A 13,143-nucleotide genomic window follows, 5' to 3' on the forward strand; every position below is an offset into this window, starting at 1 on the left:
ACTCAAGATCCAAGTTCGACCATTAAGGGGGTGATAGAGTGGTTTCAAAGTTGCAGCGTTTTTATAATGTATATTATTTGTGGTCGCTAATTATGACCATGCAAACTTTTTTAAACAAAAATAATCGGGACTCGGCCTTTGAGGGAGGAAAATGAGAGACATGAAGTTTGCGTATTATATTATTTGGGGTACCGAAATTGTGTTAAAAAAATTTGGAAATTAAATGTGTTCTCTCGGAGGCTCTGCCCCGCGGGGGGTTTCGCCCTCTCGACCCCCTCCCGTTGATGGTTGCGATCGCGGATATAGTTCCGAAAGAGACATTTCGATTTGCACACATAAGAAGGAGGTTAAAACAAGATCACACCTAAAATAGCAACCGCGGCAAATGTTTTTTTAAATTTTTATCACTATTTTTGTGTGGCGGTAGCCAACTCGCGAAGATGCGCACAGAGCACCTTCGATGTGTGTGCGGAATCGTTAGGTGGGTCTGCAGCACCTTCGATGTGTGTACGGAATTGTTGGGTGGGTTTGAAGCACCTTTGATGTGTGTGCGGAATCGTTGGGTGGGTCTGAAGCACCTTCGATTTGTATGCGGAATCGTTGGGTGGGTCTTCAACACCTTCGATAAGTTCCAAATAACTGCCGAACACTTTTTAAATTACTCATATTCTAGAATATAAACGTCGAATTTCAAGGAAATCTGCCAAAAATACTTTCTCTTAGAAAAAATTTAAAATCTCTGTTTCACCCCCTTAAAAGCCGAATTTCGATTTTTTTTACTCTTGAAAAAAGTCTTATTTCGGGCCAAATATGAAGACTACATGGCTAAAACTTGGGGCCACAGATATCGTAATATCCCCAAGGAAAAAAACATGGATTTTTGTGAAGTGGTGTAACACCGAACTACCCGGAATATCAGAGTGAAAAAAAATCTACCATAGAGTTGAAATATTAGTAAATAAACCGTCCACACTCCAAAGTCCGAATTATTTAAATTTGCCGTGAAAAAAGAGAAAAAACCACGAAAAATCTGGCTATTATATAGAGTGTAATCCTTTAACCCACAGGACAAAGTCACCTAAAAGAACAGTTTCAAATGAAATTTTTTACACTAACTCACTGTGCAATCCAATTTTTTACAAGAATAACTCATGTAAAAAATAATATTCCTTCAAGAATATTGTTTTACTTCGGCTAAAAAAAGAAAACTTATGGATACACTGTTTTTTTGAATACAATCAAATTTCCAACGAAAATAACGCAGATCAACTTTTCAATAGTTATACCTATTTTAGGATGAATATATTTAAAAATTTGTATTCCATATCATCCAGCTGAAATATTAATTTTACCGAAAAAACTTTTATTCGATACGCTGCCAGAAATTTTTCACTCAATGAGATAATTCAATAATATAATAGTCTACAAATGTCAAAAAAAATGTTCAATCCTATATCGTGGACAACTCTCCTTGTTATCCTAGATTTTATGAGTGCATTGCAAGACCACAATATCTTGAATGTCTAACAAGAATTTTTGTTGAATTAGAATATCATTGAAAACGGGAATATTCAAAGTGACATACTGGTTGCAAAAAAATAGCAGCAATAGTAATGAAAAAAAACTCAATGAAGCTGAAGCCCTCCGCTTTAAAAGATCATCTGTGAAATTGATTCGGGATGGCTACTCTTTGAAAAATTTGATTTGGTGCCTGCCAAAAAAAATCGTAGGATGCCTAATATTTTTGGCGAAGGCTGTATGCTTGAATATAAGCGTGTAAGTATCAAATGAGTAATTTTCAGAGTAATGTCATTGATTTATCGTATCGAGCCAAAACTCCCCTACAACGTATTCCATGAAAGATTTATCGTCATATAAATATTCATGCTTGAATGACATTGAATAAAAATTTGTAAATGGATCAAACTTCCAATAATTATAAGATTTATATAAATTTTTTTTCCGACGATGTTAAACAATAATTGTTATAGATATTTTTTTGGAAATGAAATATGTAGTAGGCAGGCTCAACAAATTTTATTGCGAGGTATTCTTCCAGGTGGCTATGGCATATCGTTGAAATCACGTTGAAAGCTTGTGGAGCTCAAAAAAAATATCGGTTAGATTTACCTGTGGAATGAATTTGCACCTGCGATTCCAATCCAATTAGAATATATTTTCTTATGTATTGGGAGACACTTCTATATTTTTTTGAATTTTTTCGGTCATTAATTTCTGAAAATTCGTTTTTGAAGTATTATTGACGTGTATTTTGAAGTTCTTATGCGATACCGGGTTGTTCCATCAGCCAGCTGCGTTGTAAAACCAAACAAGAGAACAAAGGAATCGAAGAAAAGAGAGAAAGAGAGAGAGAGAGAGCAGAGAGAGAGAAATTGATAGATATATTCATGCCCTAGCATAGCTCTAGGGCACAGGGTACAAAGAATACAAATAACATAAAATAGCATAAAATATGAGATTAAGAGAATGGATCAGTCGGTATATCGCGACCGTGAGTTACCTGCAGATTTCGAAATCAAAATTCTTTAACACAGTTTAACCGATTAAAAAAGGCCCTGTCAGTCGATTTTTGCCATCGTTTTGCGTAGACTGACAGAGCCTTTTTTTAGTCGATCAAACTGTGTCAAAGAACTTCGATTTCAAAAATTCCAAGTGAGGTTAGTCGACTGATCCATGCTCTTAAGTGTAACAAGTAAATAATAAAAAAAGAAAGAAAATTAAAAAATAACAATGTTCAAGTTGAGCACACAACGGCCAATATAGAATAGAGTGACATAACTCGGTAAAGTAATAACATAACTAAAACTAACTAATAATAGCATAAACTGTAGTGATCGAGTAGCAATATAATCTAGGTACAACGAAGAGGCAAACTAAAGCAGCAAATAAGTAAACAAACAAATTAATAAGCAATTCAGCAGAAAATGAGTAAGAACATGAGTAAAGAATATAATTCAGTGAAATAAGTTGCCTAAACTGGAGCCGCAAACTGGAGAGACCTAGGAAGCCATCCGTACAACCGAAAGGAAAGAAAAGAAAAGATTTACATCATGAATCAGAATCAAAAAGAAACTTGAAGAGTCTTGTTTTGAAAGAAGAGAAGGTAACCGAAGAGGTGATAGAGAGTGGTAAGGAATGCCAAAAGTAAGCACCCGAGAGGGCAAAAGAGTTTTGAAGAGTGGTCGTTCTGAAGTGAGGGATCATGAAAGTAAGAGTTGAAATTTGTCGAGTTGGGCATAACGGAGGAGGCACGCGTGTGAAGAGCTCACTCAAATAGACAGGCGCCGAGGCGTTAACCACGTGATACATGTTTTTACCTAAAAAATAGCGTCGACATGATCGCAGACTAAGCCAACCAAGATCGCGTCTATAAGGGGTGATGTGAGTATCACGTCGTAGGTTAAAAATAAAACGGATAGCACAGTTAAGAGCACGCTGAAGAACAGTATTTTGCTCATCAGTTAGATCATTGAAAACTAGACAGCAATAATCAATAATAGGAAAAATCAGAGTAGTGACCAATGTAGTGCGAAGCTTAACAACAGGTAAAGCAGCTTTATGATATTTTAATTTGTAAAGAATAAAGTGAAGACGTTTTGAAAGCGACATGATTTGTTTATTCCACGAAAGATCGAGGTCATAGTTACCCTCAGATTGCGTACCTCATTAACAAACAGGATTAATTGTCCATCAATAATAATTGGAGTAAGTATTGCTAAGTTAATACAATTAATATACAAGAGAGAGAGAGAGAGGGAATGATGCATAAGCCATTTGTGTGTGCGAGTGAGGGGAAGCTAGGCATCAGCGGTATACTCGAGCATACGTGTGTTACTATGGATAAAAATGTAGCGCGCATGAGTGCCACTCTATTCATTGTGTGTATGAGGCCACAGTTTTGTATAGGCTGTGTCTTTGTGCCTCATGACCAATTTTGAGTTACTGCGTCGAACAAAATTTATATAAAAATTATATTTAAAAATGTCTAATTTTTTGTATTAATTAAAAGATGTTAAAAAACATAAATATTGACATGCGGACTAAAATCAACTCCCTTGCCCTTACCAATTCATAATTCCGTCAGTAACTCCTCTCTCTCTCTCTCTCTCTCTCTCTCTCTCTCTCTCTCTCTCTCTCTCTCTCTCTCTCTCTCTCTCTCTCTCTCTCTCTAATGTTATCTTGGCAATAATGCTATAGCCAAGATAACTCATGATGCAAATGCTATTGCCAGTTTTGCTCAGTCTAATGGACTAGAATTAAATATAAATAAATCCAAAGCCTTGATTATTGGAAGTAAAGCCTGGGTGAGAAAGATTGACTTGGCATTGTGTCCGAGTATCAAAGTTGGGCCGAATATACTTCAGTTTACGACAGAGGCGCGCAATCTAGGCATAATCTTCACCAATAATCTCGCCTGGAATAAGCATGTCACTCTGATTAGCCGAAAAGTGCACGCTATCTTGCATAAACTCAAGCATCTACGTAACTCATTATCACGAGAATTAAGAGCTAAGCTAATTGTGACCATTGTTTTTCCTCATTTTGATTACTGCTGCCTTGTGTACAATGATCCTACTGAGGAATTAAATACAAAGTTACAGAGGTTATTAAACTGTTGTGTAAGATTTGTTTTCGACTTACGTCGCGACGAGCGTGTCACTCCGTATAGACATCGCCTTAATTGGCTCTCAGTTAAAAATCGTCGTCTCTACTTCCTAGGTATTTCAACCTACAAATTGTTGAACTTGTGTTATCCACCGTACCTCTGTGAACTACTACCGAGAGTTAATCTCTCTGACCGCCATTCAGCTCGTCTCCTAACTGCCGGTGATAGCACAAATCACACCTTTACTATACCTAATCATAGAACCGAAACACTATACAACTCATTTTGACTATCCTCTGCCTACCAATGGCATAGTCTTCCGAAAGAAGTGACATCCGCTAGCTCGCTCACAGTGTTCAAATCGCGGCTTTTCTCATATCTTTTTAGATTAGAAACTCTTAATTATAATGTGTGAACGCTAGGATAGTTAAGTTATTTTAAGTTATCCTACTTTATATTACTATTAATACACTCATTTGCGCTTCTATATTAACTAAAATATTAGTAATTTAGCAACGTAAAACTTCAAACTTAAAACTTAAAACTAAAATTGTTAAAATTTGTCATAATTTGCTTCATAGTTATTACGACTAGAGCATAATAATAAACAATCAATCAATCTCTCTCTCGCTCTGTTTTCATATTTGTTTGAAGAAGTTGATATTTAAAATCATCATTATGATGATGCCGATATACCCATAATGCACTATACACTTCTGTTTATGAATTATTTACACACTTACAATTATGAATCAAGTTAAACCAAATGTTATTCTTTATTCCTAATTCGAATTGCTCTAATTTTGTAAGTCGTTTACTGTTTGTATTCTTATACTTTACCATTTTCTTGTAAGTCAACTCAAACTTTATACTTTCTGTATACTCAGCCTCAAGGTTATATCCAAGGCTCAATAAATCAATCAATCAATCTCTCTCTCTCTTTCTCTTTTCGCGGAAATGCAGACGTGTTTAAAGTCGCTCCGAATAACAACCAATTTTTCCATGGGCAAAACAGATCGGAAATTTCATAAAAACAGCTAAAAAGTGGTATTTTGTTATAGGAAGTCATGATAGTGGAAATTTTCTGAAAATAGTCTTGATTTGATGACGTCCAATCTCCGGGCGTGTGCAATACACGTCGCGGTTTGACGAATTTAAGTGTTCTGCGGGTAAAAAATATATCTCAAAAAATGTGTTGAAATACAAGTCCTGCGTGAAACGATTTTTTCACCCAGGACGTAAGTTTAAGCATAAAGTGCCAAATGAACATAAGGAAGTAGTGTCATTTCTGGCACCATGTGAGTAGATTATTCAGAAGAAGGTGACAATACCAACGATGAAAAGAAAGACCAACCGAGATACAGCATTGTCAGTGGGAGGTAGCAGTGGTGGTACACCGTTGGCAGCAGGAGTAAAAATAAATTGGATAATCACGATTGTAAAAGAAATGAAGGATGAAATGGCATGCAAGAACAAAACGATAAAAATTATTATGGAGATAGTTCGGGAGGAAATGCAAAAGCTGAAAGAATTGATAAAGCAGGAGATAGAGCACCCCATAGGAGCAGCAAGGACAACATATAATCGGTTTGTCAAAGATGAGAAGAAAGAGAAGGTTATATCTATTAAACCGAACAAACCACAAGAAAGTGAGGCTAAAAAAAAGCAATAAAGGAAAGAGTTGACATCAAGAACGAAATGGCGGTGGGTGTAACAAGATTGAAAAAAGGTAACCATGGAGTGGTGATCCTGGGTTGTGAAATACGACAAGAAATTGAAACATTGAGAATGCAAGACAAAATGGGCGATGATTTTAAAATGACAGAATCAACACAGATGAAGCCAAAGTTGAAGATTATAAAAATCGACAAGGAAGAAATGAAATCGGAAGACGATCAACTCAATGATATAATCCAAATGCAGAATGAGATTGAGTCACTCTAAGGATGCGAGATTCATATCGTTAAAAAAATACTTAAGAAAAGAGAACAGACACAGAGCGAGGCGAGAAAAGGGAAAGATCAAAGAAGGGAAGAATCATAATAGTAGGTGATGAACGAACACATAGTGTGTTATTGAGCAAAGAAAAAATCAATGTAGGTTGGAAAAAATGCCGAGTCCGTAATCATGTGAATGTGAAGAAATGCTACAAGTGCTGAGGTTTTTACCATATAATAAAGAACTGTACAAGAGAAGAAAAATGTAATAAATGCGCGGAAAATCATAAGACGAATGAATGTACGCATTTGATAATTCGATGTGTCAGTTACATGTATAAAAATCAACAGTACGGACTGAAAATAAATGTGAAACATGGTGCATTGAATCGGGAATGTCCCACGTACAAAAGGGCAATGCAAGAAGAAAAAAGAAGAGCAGGCTGGATAGACTGATAATTACAGAAGGAAGAGAAGTCATCGTATAAGAATGTATAAAGTTCAATAAAAATACGTATAAACCAAAAAATCAACAAAATGAAAGTGACCTCAATATCTGTGTTGAGAGCAACAGAAAGAGCAAAAATGGATAGCAACTCAGGGGAAGACAAAATTGTAATTTTCCGAGCACATAAAGTCTAAAAAGCGTGTAGAAAGACAATATAGAAGAAGAATTCTTGTAAGCGATAGTTTAAAAATATGATTTGGTGACCATTGTGAATAAATGATTTATTGAAAAAAGTGAAAAAAAGGTTGTCTAAATAGTATATGTATGGTAGTTTCAAATACTGTGTAACGCTGCTAATGGTATGAGTGTAAATGAGTTGAATAAACTGCAGATAGTGTAAAATTGGGTGATGAGAGTCATTAGGTATACGAAGGTGAATGATACACGGCATGTGCAATATGTTGAAAAGAATGCTAATAGAATTACATGACAGAATGGTAATAGAGCGAAACGTTTCTGAAAATCAATGAGTGTGCAAGATGAACCTTTTTTTCATATACACAGTAAAATAATACCTAGATGTAAGAAATTTGTAAACAAATGTACTACAAATAGCTAAGAAAGCTAATAAACATCTATCAATCTCTCTCTCTCTCTCTCTCTCTCTCTCTCACACACACACACACACACACGCACACACACACACACACACACACACACACACACACACACACACACACACACACACACACACACACACACACACACACACACACACACACACACACACACACACACACACACACACACACACACACACACACACACACACACACACACACACACACACACACACACACACACACACACACACACTGAATTGATCGGCAGAAATAATTTGTCTCGCTAGCAAAACACAAAGAAGTATTCACTTCCGTGTCGTGTGTTTTTTTTTTAATCTGAGTTTTTTTTTATTGTCCGTAATATTGCGAACGATCAATCGATCGAACCGGTTTTTTTTTTTAATTCTTCACTATTGAATAGAATTTTCGAATAAATATTGGAAAAAAATCTTTCTTCAAGTCCTCTCTGTTTTTTATCCAATTAAGTGCTGCAATACCGTTTTTAGGATGTGTAGGTCCTTCTATTTTCTTAATTCTCATGAAACGTAACTTTCAAGTGCAGTCCCATCAGCCAACTTCTCTATCCATATATTTTGAAAATCCTTTATTTTCAAGTGCTGTAAACATTTTTTTGAAAGTATTTTACCAACGGTAATAGAAGAAGGGATAAAATCTCTGATAATCTTTCCATTTTTAAAGTACACAAATTTTAAATCAGACCATTGTCGTTACTTATAATTCCTATAACCAAAATTAATTTTCCCTAGCATTTGAATAATTTATGAACTTCTTCTCTTGATCGAACGTTAAAAATTGCCATACTATGAGTTAGTCATCTCCGTTCGAATGCATAATAATTTTGAATAATCTTGACAGATCGGTTGACACGACGAATTCGTTACTGAGATTTAGCCGCTGAATGATTTATGCGATAAGGTCTGATAACTCGACCTAAAATTGTTGTATATAAATAATCAATGTAGTTTGATTATAGCGAGGGTTACTATCTTCGATGAAATATTGCAAATATGCCAATTTTTGGTGAATTTGAAGTATTTAACAATGACGAAACAATGGATTCCGAATTTTCTTATAAATTTTTTGTGAATTATTAAGAGTCGAGGTAGAGACTCGGAAACAAGTACATTTGTGAAAGCGAATCCGCTGCTAAAGACTCTTAGCATGAGTTTAGATAGCTTCAAATCTAATCAAATCACATCTGAGCCCAAGATCAAAATAAAATAAAAGGTTGTCTTTCCATTTGATATAATAATAAATCTCGAGACTCTATCGAGTCCTTTGATATATAAATGTGTGCGCGCGCGGGTGCACGTGGTTTTGTGTCCGGCATTTACGTGCGTACGTGTATGAGGGGTGAGGTGCACGTGTATGTGTATGTGCGTGCGTGCTCACGCGCACGTTTGTGTGTGAATTCATTTAATTTATTCCAATTTCCTGTACTTCTGAAGAAATGTAGATTTCCAAGACTTGAATGAAAAGTCTAACTGAGAATACACAATTGAAAAATTTGAAATTTTAAGGGGGTTACCCCGTGTAGCAGTCGGATTTTTTGGGTATTTTTTGCTGCGAGTAATAAAAACATAGTCTTTTAAAATTCGAAGGATTTATTTATTAGTACTTCCAATTTGTAAGAGAAGTTTTTAACTATGATATCTCGAGTACTTTCGATGTAAAACTACTCCACAGGAATCCACTCCATAGGCTCCACGACTCCGGAGGATTGATTGATCTGAGATCGAAAAACTAAAGAGAGTTTTGATGTATACAGCAGTAGTAATTGCTTGAACTGAGATCGCAGATATATTAAAATTCGCAAATATATTAAAAATTGAAGGATTTCCACGCTTCAAAACACAAAATTTCAATTTTCGAACATTTTTCAAAGCGCGAAAATCGTTCAATTTTTAATATTTCTGTGTGATTTTAGTTCCAGAAATAGCCATTGCTTTATACATCAAAATGCTGTGCAGTTTTTTCATCTTAGATAAACCAATCCCTCGGAATCATGAAATCGTGGAGACCATGGAGAAACATATGGGTTCCTGTGGAGTAGTTTTACATCGAATCGACCCGAAATATCAGAGTTTAAAAAATTCTATTATAAAGTTAAAATATCAATAAATAAACACTTCAAATTTCCGAAGTCTTTGTTTTTTTCCTCGCCGCAAAATAATCGCAAAAAAATCCCAAAAACCCAGCTACTACAGGGGAGACCCTCTTAATGAAAAAAAAACACATTCACTGGAAAATATCCGAGAAATTTTCGGTGTATATATTTGTTTTTTCTCATTTTCCGCGTATGTCCAGATTACAACATACGAATATTGTCCAATTCGTATGCTATGTAATCCGGTATATATATATTAGGGTGTGTCGAAAAAAATCGATATTTTTTTTTTCGGGCTTCACAAGTATTTTTCTTCTAATTATGCTGAACGATGAAGCTAGCCAAATGGACAGCTCGAAATAAAATTATTTCGGCCGGCCCACGGCATACTTCAATTATCCATAAGAAAAACACGTGAAAAAAAAACTTCGGTCAATATTGTTCCATATAATCTGTAAAAAGAAAAACACGGATACTCTACTTACGTATTTTTGTAGAGAATTGAATTCCCTACAAATAAAGTCCATAGAGTCAGTGGCCTAGAACCAACCGTTCAACAGTTACAGCAGTTTGAAGTTTCTAACATCATGAAGCCAGATTTCGCATCTATCAATTTCTATTTTCGTGGTCGCTCTTTTTAATGGTGCTGTTTGAATTGGGCTGAAAACTATCTTTAACTATAGTTTTTCTAAAATGGCTTTTAGGATCGTTATCGAGGCAAAAATAACGGGTACATACTGTTCTCATTTGTTTGAAAGAATGACATAAATAGTTTGTCTTTCCACTATTTGTTTAAATAAATTATGAAATTCAATGAACCAAACCAAATGTAAAGATACAAATATACATAGGAAGAAAGAGAGAGAGCACTTCAATAGTTCATTCTCCATGCTTACAATTTAGGGGACTTACTTGTTGTAATTACACGTTGGCGTAATGCCGAACCGTTTAAGACTACAATTGCTACTTTGTTGCTTAATTTTCAAAAAATATAAGAAAACATAGGTTTCAGCCCAATTTAAACAGCATCATTAAAAGGAGCGACCTCGCAAATAGAAATTGATACATGCGAAATCTGGATTGATGATGTTAGAAACTTCAAACTGCTATAACCATTGAACGGTTAGTTCTAGACTACTGACTCTATGGACTTTATTTGTAGGGAATTCAATTCTCTACAAAAACACGTAAGTAGAATATCCGTGATTTTTTTTACAGATTATATGGAACAATAGTGACCGAAGTCTTTTTTCACGTGTTTTTCTTATGGAAAATTGAACTATGCGGTGGGCCGGCCGCAATTTTATTTCGAGCTGTCCTTTTCGCTAGCTTCATTGTTTAGCATAATAAGAAGAAAAATACTTGTGGAGCCCGAAAAAAAATATCGATTTTATTCGACACACCTTAATATATACATACACTGATGATTCAGGAAAATATCATACTTTGTGTGCTCAATCAACAATTCTCCCGGTGAGGAAGAAGAAAATTCAATAATTGAAGTAAGTTCGCAATAATTTTTTACTCGCGCCACAAACAATCCGTGATTTCCGTTTCAAATTATAAATGAATAAAAAACTTAATATCTTTGTGAAACCAATTCCACTGAATAATTCCACTGAATAATTCCACAACCATTGTCTCGCACAACTAAATCCCTTACAAAAGACTTTTCAAAGATGAGTGTTTGAGTTTGACCGTTGAGGTATTATTCCGTTCCACAGTTTCAATTTTGAGTACTTTTAATTCTTTTCTCGTGGAAGATAATGACTCAATATAGTCTTTGATACACACAATGTTAACTCAGTTCCACGAAAAAAGGAATAGAATTTCTCGAATGGTAATTTTATCAATTCAGCTCGATCACAGTAAGTAAACTACGTTCAAAAAGCTTTATTGTCTTTGATATAATCGCCAAATAATGCTGAATGTTGGGTACAAAAGGAAAATTTTTGAAAATAGCAAGAATAAAAAACTGGCCCGAGAACGACACCGAACTATAGAAGGATTTCAAACAGATTAAGTGATGAAATACTACTAATTCCGTATATCCCAAGGCTTTATTTTCGAACATAATCCGAACAACATTCATTATAGATAATGGAACTCTTCGTACATGGTAACTTGTACTTTAGTAAAGCTCGGGTCAGCTAGTGACTTTTTATGAAATTTCATCTCAGTTAAGTGGACTGGTTGGAAAAAATTAGTTAACTATATCGTCGACTATTTACGAAGTCGCTCATTTCTCCATGGTGTCGCATTTAAATTTGGCTGGAACCCTTTTTTCATTTTATTTTGCAAAACAAAGCAAAAAAAGTAGTAGTTTTTGCAGTCCGTTCCATTTCTAAATCCACGATTCAAAAGCCTTGTCATTTCATTTTGCAATAATCGTCCTAGTCAATAAATTGTGTCTTCGATATTTGTACTTCCTTGTACACTTGATTTTCCCTCTCTAGGTTTACCATTGCAAGCTAAGGGTAAAATTGCTTAAAAAAATGTTTCATTCTCCGAGTATTCCAATTTTATGATGAGAACGAGTTTTTCGTAGTTGATCCGTAAATTATGTAAGATGTCCACATATTTTTTGGTCCACTAATCACGAATTTGCAATTAGTTTTGCAAAATCAATTTGTTTCAACAAGCCATGATGCAAAGAATATTTTTCAAAATATTTTTTTGAATCGTGATCTACGTGGAAAACTACGTAAGAAACATATTGTTATGATAAATTTTAACCATTCGAGGGACTAATTATGATACAAACTCAAAATTTTGCAGAATCGCTGTTTGTGGGAAATGATGCATTGCAAATATGTTCCCACCTGTTTAAACAAATTATCCCAATTCTTCAAACGAACTATGGTGAGAGATTACGATTTTTCATAATTCTATCCAGATTTGTGATTCACGCAGATAAATACGTTAGAGAAACGTTATTATCACACAATTTGGGTAAAAAATTTTTTGAACGTATGATGTCAACAAGTCGAAATTTCTCAATATCATTGTTCTTTAAGAAATAACCTTCGGATATATGTTTTCACTACTTGGGCGAACAAATATTTGAATTGGGTGGGGGTCAAAAGTTAGAACGACAAAGTAGCGAGCAGTCATTCTGTATATCTATATATGCATATAGATATCTATGTATATCTATATATGCATATACAGTTCGCTACGAACTATCTATATGTATATGCATATATATATATGCATATATAGATATACAGAATGCCTGTTCGCTACTTTGTCGTTCTAACTTTTGACCCCCACCGATTGAATTGTTTCAACTATTTGAAAGTATCTAGAATTCTAATTTAACTAAAATTCTAAATTCTAATTTACATTCGTACTTCAGTTGGGTGTACTTTCGAATGCTG

The sequence above is a fragment of the Venturia canescens genome, chromosome 10 (genome assembly GCF_019457755.1).
Source record: "Venturia canescens isolate UGA chromosome 10, ASM1945775v1, whole genome shotgun sequence".
Classification (NCBI taxonomy): Eukaryota; Metazoa; Arthropoda; class Insecta; order Hymenoptera; family Ichneumonidae; genus Venturia; species Venturia canescens.